The 12,751-nt window shown below is 38.4% G+C and overlaps 1 protein-coding gene across 3 annotated transcripts in view; it reads left to right on the forward strand.

Annotated features, from left to right (window-relative positions):
• Positions 1–12,751, forward strand: part of LOC106092641 (kinesin light chain) — a 220,157-nt gene that overhangs the window by 154,813 nt on the left and 52,593 nt on the right. The window lies entirely within an intron of this gene.

Below are 12,751 nucleotides of genomic sequence, written 5' to 3' on the forward strand. Positions count from 1 at the left end.
AAAGGGAAAGCCAGATGGTGCAGTTATTAATCTGCCCCATGTCACTATAGATATACACCTAAGCCAGTAATCGCCTTGTGTGCTGGAAAAAGAAAATTTTAAGTTAGGAATTCCGTGCTACTTACAAAATCCTTAATTGTTTTTCGTAACACGTCCCTAAGTTGGTTCATGTTAGCCGCGAAAGCCGGGCAATGACATAGGAAATGCTCCAACTTCTCATTATCTTCCGCACATGCTATCACTTGCCGCACCGATTTTGGTTAAGTTAGTTCGTAGTCCTATGTTTTTTTCTTTATAGTGATGGACATATTTACCAAATGACTACATAACCTCTATGGCATACACATGTCATTTGCGCATCTTTTTTTTGGCGTCGTCCGTTATCTGACGTTTAAAGCCATCAATACAACATTCAAAAGATGCATAAAATTTCAGCCAAATCGATGGACTATTGCGGCTTCCAGGGGCTCAAAAATTAAATCAGGAGACCGGTTTGTATGGGAGCTATATCCAAATCTGAACCAATATGGATATATTTATTCGTTCGAGCGCGATTTCGACAGACGGACATAGCTAGATCGACTCGAAATGTCGAGACGATCAAATTTTTTTTTATTCCTTCTTAAGTCTATAGATTACATAATCCTTACAGACTATATTAAACTAAAAATATATACAAACTTTTAAATTAAATGAAAAAAACAAAAAACTATGTGATTAGGTGTAGTATTGACGTACTTTTAAAAGAATCATGGTTTTCAGAGAGATCAAAGAGATGATAATAATTACTAATTTCAACAAAGAGGCTGCGAAAGGGTCGTTGTTTGCATAATTCGATGTAAAATAACTTATAGTCTATTTGTCGATGTCGATCGGTTGCTTTTCGTTCGTCTAGGCTTCTTTTTCCGATCTATAATCGTCTATATAGACGGTTTTTTAGTATCTATTTTTGATGAGTTATTAGCTCTTTTATACATACTGTTTATAAATCGAAATTCGTCCTTTTTTGCTCGAATTGCAGTTTAAATAAACTCTTGTGTCGCGAAAAATTCATCTGCTCACAAAAAAACCTTACACTGAAGTATTGCATTAAGCAGGTCACTTATAATGGCTTCCTTGAGGGACACCAGACTTCACATTAATTTGATTAGAAATAGCATTCCCTATTTTCACCATTTGAGCTCTGCCGACTAGGTAGGATTTTATCCAGTTCAAGAATGCGTTGGAAAACTCCATAAGATACAACTTCAATAACAATAAATCATGATTAACCTTATCAAAAGCTTTGCTGAAGTCCGTATAAATACAATCCGTCTGATATCGATTTGTAGTTAATTCCAAAAGATTTGTTACAGTAGATCTATGTTTCCCGAAGACATGTTCAATTGTACATAAATATATGAAACTTGAAAGGTTACCATCTTTTCAAATAATTTTAAAATTGTGTTCAATTTAGCAATTCCTCTATAGTTTGACAGTTCAGTTCTACTACCCGATTTAAAAATAGGAACAATAAAAGATTCTTTTCAAATTGGTGGTAAATAGTCAGTATCCAGAGACTTATTAAGCATTATCGAGAGAGGAAGTGCAAACTTTTCTGCACAGTATTTAAGAATACACGAAGGGATTCCATCGGGGCCTGGCATCCCTGTATCCTTTAGGCATTCCAGATTGCGTAACACTGTTGTAACATTTGATAATGGAATAGTAATAGTCGAAAATTCCGTAATACCATAGGGATAGTGGTGTGTAGAATTTATCAGAATAGGTTGTTTTAAAAAATGAGGCAAATATATATAAAAATTTCAGTGTCATCATCTGCAACATCTTTTCCGAAATGTAACCTCTTTGGACAATCATTAGATCGACGCCTAGATTTAATGAAACCATAAACCATATAAAGCTTATTTTTTTCTATTCTTTAATCTTGATAAATCAGCTGAATCCCACGGGGGCCAGTATTCCTACAGAAAATTTTTTTCGAAACAGCTGTAGATATTCCATTTTTTAAAATAGAGTAAAACATTTCGATTATCTCATCTAATGACTCCAAAGATTGAAGTTTAGCCCAATCGGTCGCACCTAAAAATGAATTCAATTGATTGTAGTCGGTTTTAGAGAAACAATAGCTAGTTTCATCCAAATAAGAGAATCCATAGAAGGGGGCACTAAGGAAAATTGTACCTGTATTGTGGGACGATATTTATCCTCAGGGTGGACTAAAGGACCGGATGGAAAAACCAAAAAATCGTGAGGACGACTTACGAATATAAGGTCGAGAAGTTTACCAAAGAAGTTGTAAATATTATTAATTTGTGTAAAGCCGGAACTAATATAACAATACATTGGTTAGTACTTTCACTAGTTGCAGTAGGTAAAAGATCATTAGTGCCTGAACTACAACATTCATCTTTCGAACTAGGTGGAACATATGAACGTGTGATGTATTGTTAAATTCTGAAGAAAAACTCTAACAGCGACAATTTCAATATCAAACGACAAGGGAAGAGAAATTTCTTCTGCCGATATCGAGAAGGCACAGCTGTAAGCACCCCGCCTCCTCTACTTTTGAAACAATTAATCTAAAAATTTGAAACTGTTGACATAAAATTTCCTTATGTTATATATTATCTTGGAGCCAGGTCTTAGTGAATGCAATTATATCGTGATTTAAATCAAAACTATCAAAAAATAGGGTTCATAACTTGGATTTTTAGCCTCTAACATTTTGGTATACAATGCAAATATTAGTTTTTTTATACCTTACACCACTACTGTGGTACAGGGTTTTATAAATTAGTGCATTTGTTTGTAAAACCCAGAAGGAAGAGAGATAGACCCATTGATAAATATACTGTTCGACTCAGATTCATTTTCTGGTTCGATTTAGCTAATTGCAATTAAATGGTCATTTGTTAACCGATTCTCTCGAAATTTGGCAGGAAGGATTTTCTCTTTACTCTCGGCTACTGGTGAATTTCACGGAAAACGGTTCAGATTTTGGTATACCTCTCGTATATATATATATATATATATATATAGCCCGATTTTAATTTAATAAAAATAAAGTTGTAGAGTCACAGCAAGTGCATTTATTGACCAACTTGCCTAAATTTTGCAAAACGCTTTCCTCGACAACTACCACAGTATCTGAGAAGTTTGCTCGAAATCGGTTCAGATATAGGTATAGCTCCCATATATATGTTCGTCCGATTTTGAAAAATATTGCAATAAAATACTCAATTGTTAACCGATTCTGTTGTAATTTGGCAGGAGGGATTTTTTTTGTATCTATATACTGTCATATATGTACATCGCCCGATTTTCACTCCAAGAGTCACTGCAAGCACATTTGTTGACCAATCTTGCCAAAATTTTGCACAACGCTTTCCTCGGCGGCTACCACAATATCTGCATTTGCTCGAAATCGCTTCAGATTTCGATATATTGGGTTGCCCAAAAAGTAATTGCGGATTTTTTAAAAGAAAGTAAATGCATTTTTAATAAAACTTAGAATGAACTTCAATCAAATATACTTTTTTTACACTTTTTTCTAAAGCAAGCTAAAAGTAACAGCTGATAACTGACAGAAGAAAGAATGCAATTACAGAGTCACAAGCTGTGAAAAAATTTGTCAACGCCGACTATATGAAAAATCCCCAATTACTTTTTGGGCAACCCAATAGTTCCCGTATATATGTTCGTCAGAAATTGGGTAACTTGCAATAATGTTGCCATTTGTAGTTATTACAGTTTGAACATATTTGCTCAAATTTGATACATATGTTTAGCAACCCAATTGGTTCAGAGTTTGAAATAGTTCCCACATTGTATTTATAGGGAAAATGTAGGGTATTATACAGTCGGCACCGCCCGACTATTGGTTTTGAATGAGTTTTAGGCATCTCTGTAAATATATTCCTGAAATACAGCTTTAGAAGGCTAGGAAGATGGATTAAAAATTGTTTCAAAAATATCTTCAGGAACAATAATTTTAAATAAAGTCTTACTACATATTTCGGTATATTCAAATTTAAAGACCTTAATCTCATGAATAGCGCTAAGCTTGCTTTTAATATTTGTAGTTATATCGTCTTCGGAAGATTCAGCAGCAAAACGGGGAGCAAACATCGTTTTCTTTGGGGCGACAACACGTAAATTTGGACTTTGAGTGCTTAGAACATTTGGAGATTTCGGCGAGTTTAAGGGCGAAAATAACGGCTTATTTCTTTTACGTAAAGAATCAGAAGGAAATTGAAGAAACTGATCTAAACAGGATGTACTATCATTATCATACTAACATTGCTTTATTTTTGTTGAGCTTTTCCATGATTGAACTAAGTTAAAGGGATTATTTTTATACCCTCCACCATAAGATGAGAGGTATACTAATTTCGTCATTCTGTTTGTAACTACTCGAAATATTCGTCTGAGACCCCATAAAGTATATATATTCTTGATCGTCGCGACATTCTATGTCGATATAGCCATATCCGTCCGTCTGTCCGTCCGTCCGCCTGTCTGTCGAAAGCACGCTAACTTCCGAAGGAGTACAGCTAGCCGCTTGAAATTTTGCACAAATACTTCTTATTAGTGTAGGTAGGTTGGTATTGTAAATGGGCCATATCGGTCGATGTTTTGATATAGCTGCCATATAAACCGATCTTGGGTCTTGACTTCTTGAGCCTCTAGAGTGCGCAATTCTTATCCGATTGGAATGAAATTTTGCACGACGTGTTTTGTTATGATATCCAACAACTGTGCCAAGTATGGTTCAAATCGGTCCATAATCTGATATAGCTGCCATATAAACCGATCTTGGGTCTTGACTTCTTGAGCCTCTAGAGTGCGCAGTTCTTATCCGATTGGAATGAAATTTTGCACGACGTGTTTTGTTATGATATCCAACAAGTGTGCGAAGTAGGGTTCAAATTGGTCCATAACCTGATATAGCTGCCATATAAACCGATCTTGGGTCTTGAGTTTTTGGGCCTCTAGAGGGCGCAATTCTGAACCGATTTGACTGAAACTTCGCACGACGTATTTTGTTGTGATATCCAACAACTGAGCCAAGTATGGTTCAAATCGGTCCATAACCTGATATAGCTGTCATATAAACCGATCTTGGGTCTTGACTTCTTGAGCCTCTAGAGTGCGCAGTTCTTATCCGATTGGAATAAAATTTTGCACGACGTGTTTTGTTATGATATCCAACAACTGTGCCAAGTATGGTTCAAATCGGTCCATAACCTGATATAGCTGCCATATAAACCGATCTTGGGTCTTGAGTTCTTGGGCCTCTAGAGTGCGCAATTCTGGACCGATTTGACTGAAACTTCGCACGGCGTGTTTTGTTATGATATCCAATAACTGTGCCAAGTATGGTTAAAATCTGTTTATAACCTGATATAGCTGCCATATAAACCGATCTTGGGTCTTGACATCTTGAGCCTCTAGAGAGCGCAATTCTTATCCGATTTGAATGCATTTTTGCACGAAGTGTTTTGTTAGGATATCCAACAACTGTGCCAAGTGTGGTTCAAATCGGTAAATAACCTGATATAGCTGTCATATAAACAGATCTGGGGACTTGACTTCTTGAGCTTCTAGAGGGCGCAATTCCTATCCTATTTGGCAGAAGTAGTTTTCATGAAGTATTTTATTCTTACTTTCAACAATTGTGTCAAATAAGGTTCAAATCGGTTCATAACCTGATATACCTCCCATATAAACCGATCTGGGATCTTGATATCTTGAGCCTCTAGAGGTCGCAATTATTATCCGATTTGCCTGAAATTCTGTACTACGGATCCTCTCATGACCATCAACATACGTGTTTGTTATGATCTGAATCGGTCTATAGCCCAATACAGCTCCCATATAAATTGATATCTCTATTTTCTTGAGCCCCCAAAGGGTGAATTTCTTATTCGAATTGGCTGACATTTTACACAGTTCTCCAACATGTAATTTAATTGTTGGACCACAATACCATATCTTGATATCGCTCTTATAACAGAGGAAATCTTTTCTCATATCCTTTTTTTGCCTAAGAAGAGATGCCGGGAAAAGAACTCGTCAGATGCGATCCATGGTGGAGGGTATATAAGATTCGGCCCGCCCGAACTTAGCACGCTTTTACTTGTTTAAAATTCCAAACGTGTAGTTTTGAAAAAAGTATAAAATTCGGTATCATACGATCGGCATCTACTACTGCACCAATGTAATCCTCTATTTTCTCTTAGATTGTCAGCAGTTCGAGCGGCTAATTCCACGCATTTGTCGTGATAGGAGTCAAGACAAAGCCAGCAGGATATCAGTTTGCAGTTAACCTTTGAGCAACAGCTCATTCTAACAAATAAGTTACTTTGCTTGCAGGGTTCTTAAATTTAAGACGATTTGTTGTAAAAGCTTTATCACACTTAGTGAAAATATGTAAAAAGAGTTTTATCACGTTCAACAACCAACTTTAACACAATGTTAAATACAAAGCTTTTATGTAGGAGGAACATCTATTATGTTAAGAATATCAGCCAATATTCGAGATGGTGCTTATCGAAATGTTCGTTGACAAGTATCGATCGACGCTTTTTGTGCCACAAGTTTTGTATTGGTTTGTTTCGAACAAATGCGAATGATTTATCGTTTTTAAGGAGCGAATAAAAAACATGTCCGCACAGTATGCGCTCTGTTCACGATATATGTTTTTTAAATGGTCCCAGATATATACTTCTATATGTCATAAACGAAATGACTAGATTAGTATACCCACTCAAATACCCACTCACCCAATCCCATGGCAGTCGGATGTACGTACCGGATTGACCCGATGGAGTTCTTCATCGGCAAGGGCTGCCGCCACAGTGTGTAACACACTGCTACAACAACAACAACAACACACCATCTTATTCCCATGCATAATAAAATAATAAAAAGCATGTAAAAAAAGTGCGAACCATTCCTCCACACACCCATGATTCCAGGATAAGAACCACGTCAAATGCTCGTGCAATCAGAGGGCCTTAAATGCCGCCAAAGCGGTCTTACAATGGTAGAGATGTATATGTAGAAACCGAACCATTGTCAGATTCAGATTCAGAAATTCTACCACTGTTGCGTTTGCCTCGTCTTTTGAGTATGCCAGGAGTATAACCTTACAAGATTCGTTAGATCATGCCATGATGAGTTTCCTTACGAATGCAGTGGCAGTTAGGAAAGCAGGGGAAACAGTCTTTCTCAGGTCAATGAACACTTGCGGTGTGGGCGATACCTCCATAGATGCTTCTCTAGCTGCTGCTGCCGAAGTACCTTACGCAAGAACATCGGAGTATATAGCTGACAGTCCATGACTATCCCATTCCAGTTGTTCCTAAGTATGCAGCCCTGTTCTTCTTCGGTACGTTACCGAAAGTAGACGTGTAGTTTTTCATTCACCTCTTCTTGGTGTGAAAGCGAAGGCCGATGGACTAGGCACAAAATAGGTTCGGCCTTGTCCTTAAGCCTCAACCCGGGTGTCTTCGTCGATGTTTCAGTAGTAGACAACATGCTACGGCCTATTATTACAGTAGGCAACATGCTACGGCCTATCTTCGGAAACCATTCGAAGCCAACCCTCAGACTCTAGATCTGCACTGGAAACAGACACAGATCATTAACGCCTAATGGATAACACTAACGTAGCTATCAGTGACTTAAAATTTTACCGAAAATAACAAGCTGTTACGAGTTACAGAATATTCTTGCGAAAAAGCAAAACGTCCGCTCCACTCAACACACTGTGGGCGAAATCTAGCGCCTCAAAACATGTGGCGCTTAAGGTAAATTTTTGTTTTGCCAATAACAAGCTGTTACGAGTTACAGAATATTCTTGCGAAAAAGCAAAACGTCCGCTCCACTCAACACACTGTGGGCGAAATCTAGCGCCTCAAAACATGTGGCGCTTAAGGTAAATTTTTGTTTTGCCAATTTTTTTTTGGTTGAATATAAGTTAAGCTGAAAATTTTTAATTTTTTTTTTTTTTTTTTATTTATGAGTTTTTGTAAAACTTGCAAAATGTTTTCATATTTCAAAAGTTATTTTTATACCCTCCACCATAGGATGGGGGTATACTTATTTCGTCATTCTGATTGTAACTACTCGAAATATTTGTCTGAGACCCCATAAAGTATATATATTCTTGATCTTCGTGAAATTTTATGTCGATCTAGCCATGTGCGTCCGTCTGTCTGTCGAAAGCACGCTAACTTCCGAAGGAGTAAAGCTAGCCGCTTGAAATTTTGCACAAATACTTCTTATTAGTGTAGGTCGGTTGGTATTGTAAATGGGCCATATCGGTCGATGTTTTGATATAGCTGCCATATAAACCGATCTTGGGTCTTGACTTCTTGAGCCTCTAGAGTGCGCAATTCTTATCCGATTGGAAAGAAATTTTGCACGACGTGTTTTGTTATGATATCCAACAACTGTGCCAAGTATGGTTCAAATCGGTTTATAACCTGATATAGCTGCCATATAAATCGATCTTGGGTCTTGACTTCTTGAGCCTCTAGAGTGCGCAATTCTTATCCGATTGTAATGAAATTTTGCACGACGCGTTTTGTTATGATATCCAACAACTGTGCCAAGTATGGTTCTAATCGGTCCTTAACCTGATATAACTGCCATATAAACCGATCTGGGGTCTTGGCTTCTTGAGCCTCTAGAGTGCGCAATTCTTATCCGATTGGAATGAAAATGTGCACGAAGTGTTTTGTTATGATATCCAACAACTGTGCCAAGTATGGTTCAAATCGGGTCATAACCTGATATAGCTGTCATATAAACAGATCTGGGGACTTGACTTCTTGAGCTTCTAGAGGGCGCACTTCCTATCCAATTTGGCTTAAATTTAGCAAGACGTTTTTTATTGTTTCTTTCAACAACTATGTCAAATGAGGTACAAGTCGATTCACAACCTGATATAGCTGCCATGTAAACCGATCTGGGATCTTGACTTCTTGAGCCTCTAGAGGTCGCAATTATTATCCGATTTGCCTGAAATTTTATATGGCTGATTCTCTCATGACCATTAACATACTTGTTTATTATGGTCTGAATCGGTCTATAGCCCAATACAGCTCCCATATAAATCGATCTCTCTATTTAACTTCTTGAGGCCACAAAGGGCGCAATTCTTATTCGAATTGGCTGACATTTTACACAGGTCTCCAACATATAATTTAATTGTGGTCCAAACCGGACTATATCTTGATATCGATCTAATGGCAGAACAAATCTTTTCTTATATCATTTTTATACCCTCCACCATAAGATGGGGGGTTTACTAATTTCGTCATTCTGATTGTAACTACTCGAAATATTCGTCTGAGATCCCATAAAGTATATATATTCTTGATCTTCGTGAAATTTTATGTCGATCGAGCCATATCCGTCCGTCTGTCCGTCCGTCCGTCTGTCCGTCCGTCCGTCTGTCTGTCCGTCCGTCTGTCTGTCGAAAGCACGCTAACTTCCAAAAGAGTAAAGCTAGCCGCTTGAAATTTTGCACAAATACTTCTTATTAGTGTAGGTCGGTTGGTATTGTAAATGGGCCATAGCGCTCCATGTTTTGATATAGCTGCCATATAAATCGATCTTGGGTCTTGACTTCTTGGGCCTCTAGAGTGCGCAATTCCTATCCGATTGTAATGAAATTTTGCACGACGTGTTTTGTTATGATATCCAACAACTGTGCCAAGTATGGTTCAAATCGGTTCTTAACCTGATATAGCTGTCATATAAACCGATCTGGGGTCTTGACTTCTTGAGCCTCTAGAGTGCGCAATTCTTATCCGATTGGAATGAAATTGTGCACGACGTGTTTTGTTATGATATCCAACAACTGTGCCAAGTATGGTTCAAATCGGTCCATAACCGGATATAGCTGCCATATAAACCGATCTTGGGTCTTGACTTCTTGAGCCTCTGGAGGGCGCAATCCGATTTGAATGAATTTTGGCACGTAGTATTTTGTTATGATATCCAACAACTGTGCCAAGTATGGTTCAAGTCGGTTCACAACCTGGTATAGCTGCCATATAAACCGATCTGGGATCTTGACTTCTTAAACCTCTAGAGGTCGCAATTATTATCCGAGTTGCCTGAAATACGACGGATACGACAGATTCTCTCATGACCATTAACGTACGTGTTTATTATGGTCTGAAGCGGTCTATAGCCCGATACAGCTCCCATATAAATCGATCTCTCTATTTTACTTCTTGAGGCCACAAAGGACGCAATTCTTATTCGAATTGGCTGACATTTTACACAGGTCTCCAACATATAATTTAATTGTGGTCCAAACCGGACTATATCTTGATATCGCTCTAATGGCAGAGCAAATGTTTTCTTATATCATTTTTTTGCCTAAAAAGAGATGCCGGGAAAAGAACTCGACAAATGCGATCCATGGTGGAGGTTATATAAGATTCGGCCCGGCCGAACTTAGCACGCTTTTATTTGTTATACATACCACGGTAGTATGGGGGTATATTAATCAAGTCTTATATATAAAAATCAATTTGTGTTTGTTTGTAGGTTTGTTTGTTTGTTTGTGTGTTCCTTCTAGACTCAGAAACGGTTGAACCGATTTTCTTTTCACAGATGGTGTATGATGATCCCGTGGTGAAAATAGGGTACTAAATTGTTTGATATCTGAAGGGGGGGTGGACCCTCCCCCCTACCCTAATTTTCAGAAACGCCAGATCTCGGAGATGGGTGGTGCGATCTAAACGAAATTTTGTGTGCTCCTATATAGTACCCTAAAAATAAAAATTTCGTATTCAAATTTAGGATAGGGTACCTAGGGGGGTGGCCCCACCCTTAAACCTACCAAACATATATTTAAACCAATCACGACAATATGGGACTCAAATAAGGATAAGAAAACGTATCTGATATCCAATTGTAGGACCAAGTGTTAAGGAGACCACCCTAACCCCCAAAACACCCCTAAATCGGACGTATTTACCGACCTTGGCAATATGGGACTCAAATGAAAGGTATTTGGGAGTAGAATACGAATCTAATATACAAATGTGGGACCACGTTTCTGGGGATCCACCCCATCCCCAAAATACCCCCCAAGCGGGACTTATTTACTGATCATGGGAATATGGGGCTTAAATAAAAGGAATTTGAGTGTAGAACACGAATCTGATATCTAAATTGGGGGCCGCCTCTCCCCAAAAACATCCCCCAAAGGGGACAAATTTACGACCATAGCAATATTGGTCACAAATGAAAGGTCTTTGGGAGAAAAGCACGAATCTGATATCAATATTTGGGAAAAGTGTCTATGGGCCCACCCCACCCCCACAACACCACCCAAATAGGAAGTATTTTCTGACTATTGCAACATGAGGCTCAAATAAGAGGGTTTTTGGAGTAGGACACGAATCCAATATATATTTTCAAGGCCAACTCACTGAGTGGCCGCCCATCCCCCAAAACACCACCCGAGCCGGTCATGTTTGCCGACTATGGAAATATGGGGTTCAAATTAATGGTATTTGGGTGTAGGCCATGAATCTGATATCAACATTCGGGACCAACTGTCTAGGGGATGTCCCACCACCATAACAACTCCCAAATAGGACGTATTTGCTCACCAAGACAATTTGTGTCTTCAAGACAGTGGAACTAAATAATTATAGTTTTTAGGGCCAATACCCCATACCGGACATATTTGCTGACTTTTGCAATAAGGAGTTCAAATTAGATTAGAAAAGGAATTTTATATCCAATTTTGAGGCCATGAGGTTCAAATAAATGATATAGATATATGAGAATGGAGCGCGTTGCTGATATATATTCCGGGCTTAGTGTTTGGGGGACCACCCCAATCCCCAAAACACCCCTAAATCGGGCATATTTACCGACCATGTCAATGTGCAACTTAAATGAAAGGTATTGGAGGGTAGAGCAAGAATTAATACCCACTTTCGGGGCCAATTTTCTGGGGGTCTACCTCATTCCCAAAATACCCTATAAGCAGCAATTTTTTACTGACCATCGCTCAAATAAAGGTATTTGGGAATAGAATACGAATTTGATATCTAAATGTAGGACCATGTGTTTAGGACATCATCCCTTCCCAAAACAACCACAAAGGGTAAACATTTTTCGACCATGCCCATATGTGGCTCAAATGAAAGGTATTTGAGATTAGAAAAAGAATTTGATAACCAGTTTTGGGGCCATGTGTTTGGGGGACGCCTCATCCAGTAAACTCCCCTTAAACCAATGGCAATATGGGGTTAAAATAAATGGTATTTGAAAGAAGAGCACGATGTTGATATTTTTTCACGGCCAAGTGTCTGGGGGACCACATCACCCCCGAAACACCCCTAAATCAGATATCGGGCTGAAATGGGAATGCAGTACACCTTACATCCAAACTCAATTTCGTAGACCAATGAAGATCATATGGGATTCAGATAAAGGCACTTATATTGTTAAACTGTTAGTCAAGCGATATACTGTTTTCGTAGCATGGTATTTCACTAAAAGCTCTTTAATTGTCGAAAATAAATGTTCCAAGGAAAATTTTGTTCCATATAAAGTAAATGAAGGGGCAGCGGAGCGGGCCCGGGTCATCTTGTAGCCATGTCCTTCCGTCTGTCTATTGCAATTACGATTGAGGTCAAACGAATAAAGGTAGCCACTTGAAACTTTGCCAAGATACTTCTTATTGATGTTGGTCATTGGAGTT

Source organism: Stomoxys calcitrans, chromosome 1 (assembly GCF_963082655.1).
Source record: "Stomoxys calcitrans chromosome 1, idStoCalc2.1, whole genome shotgun sequence".
Taxonomy (NCBI): domain Eukaryota; kingdom Metazoa; phylum Arthropoda; class Insecta; order Diptera; family Muscidae; genus Stomoxys; species Stomoxys calcitrans.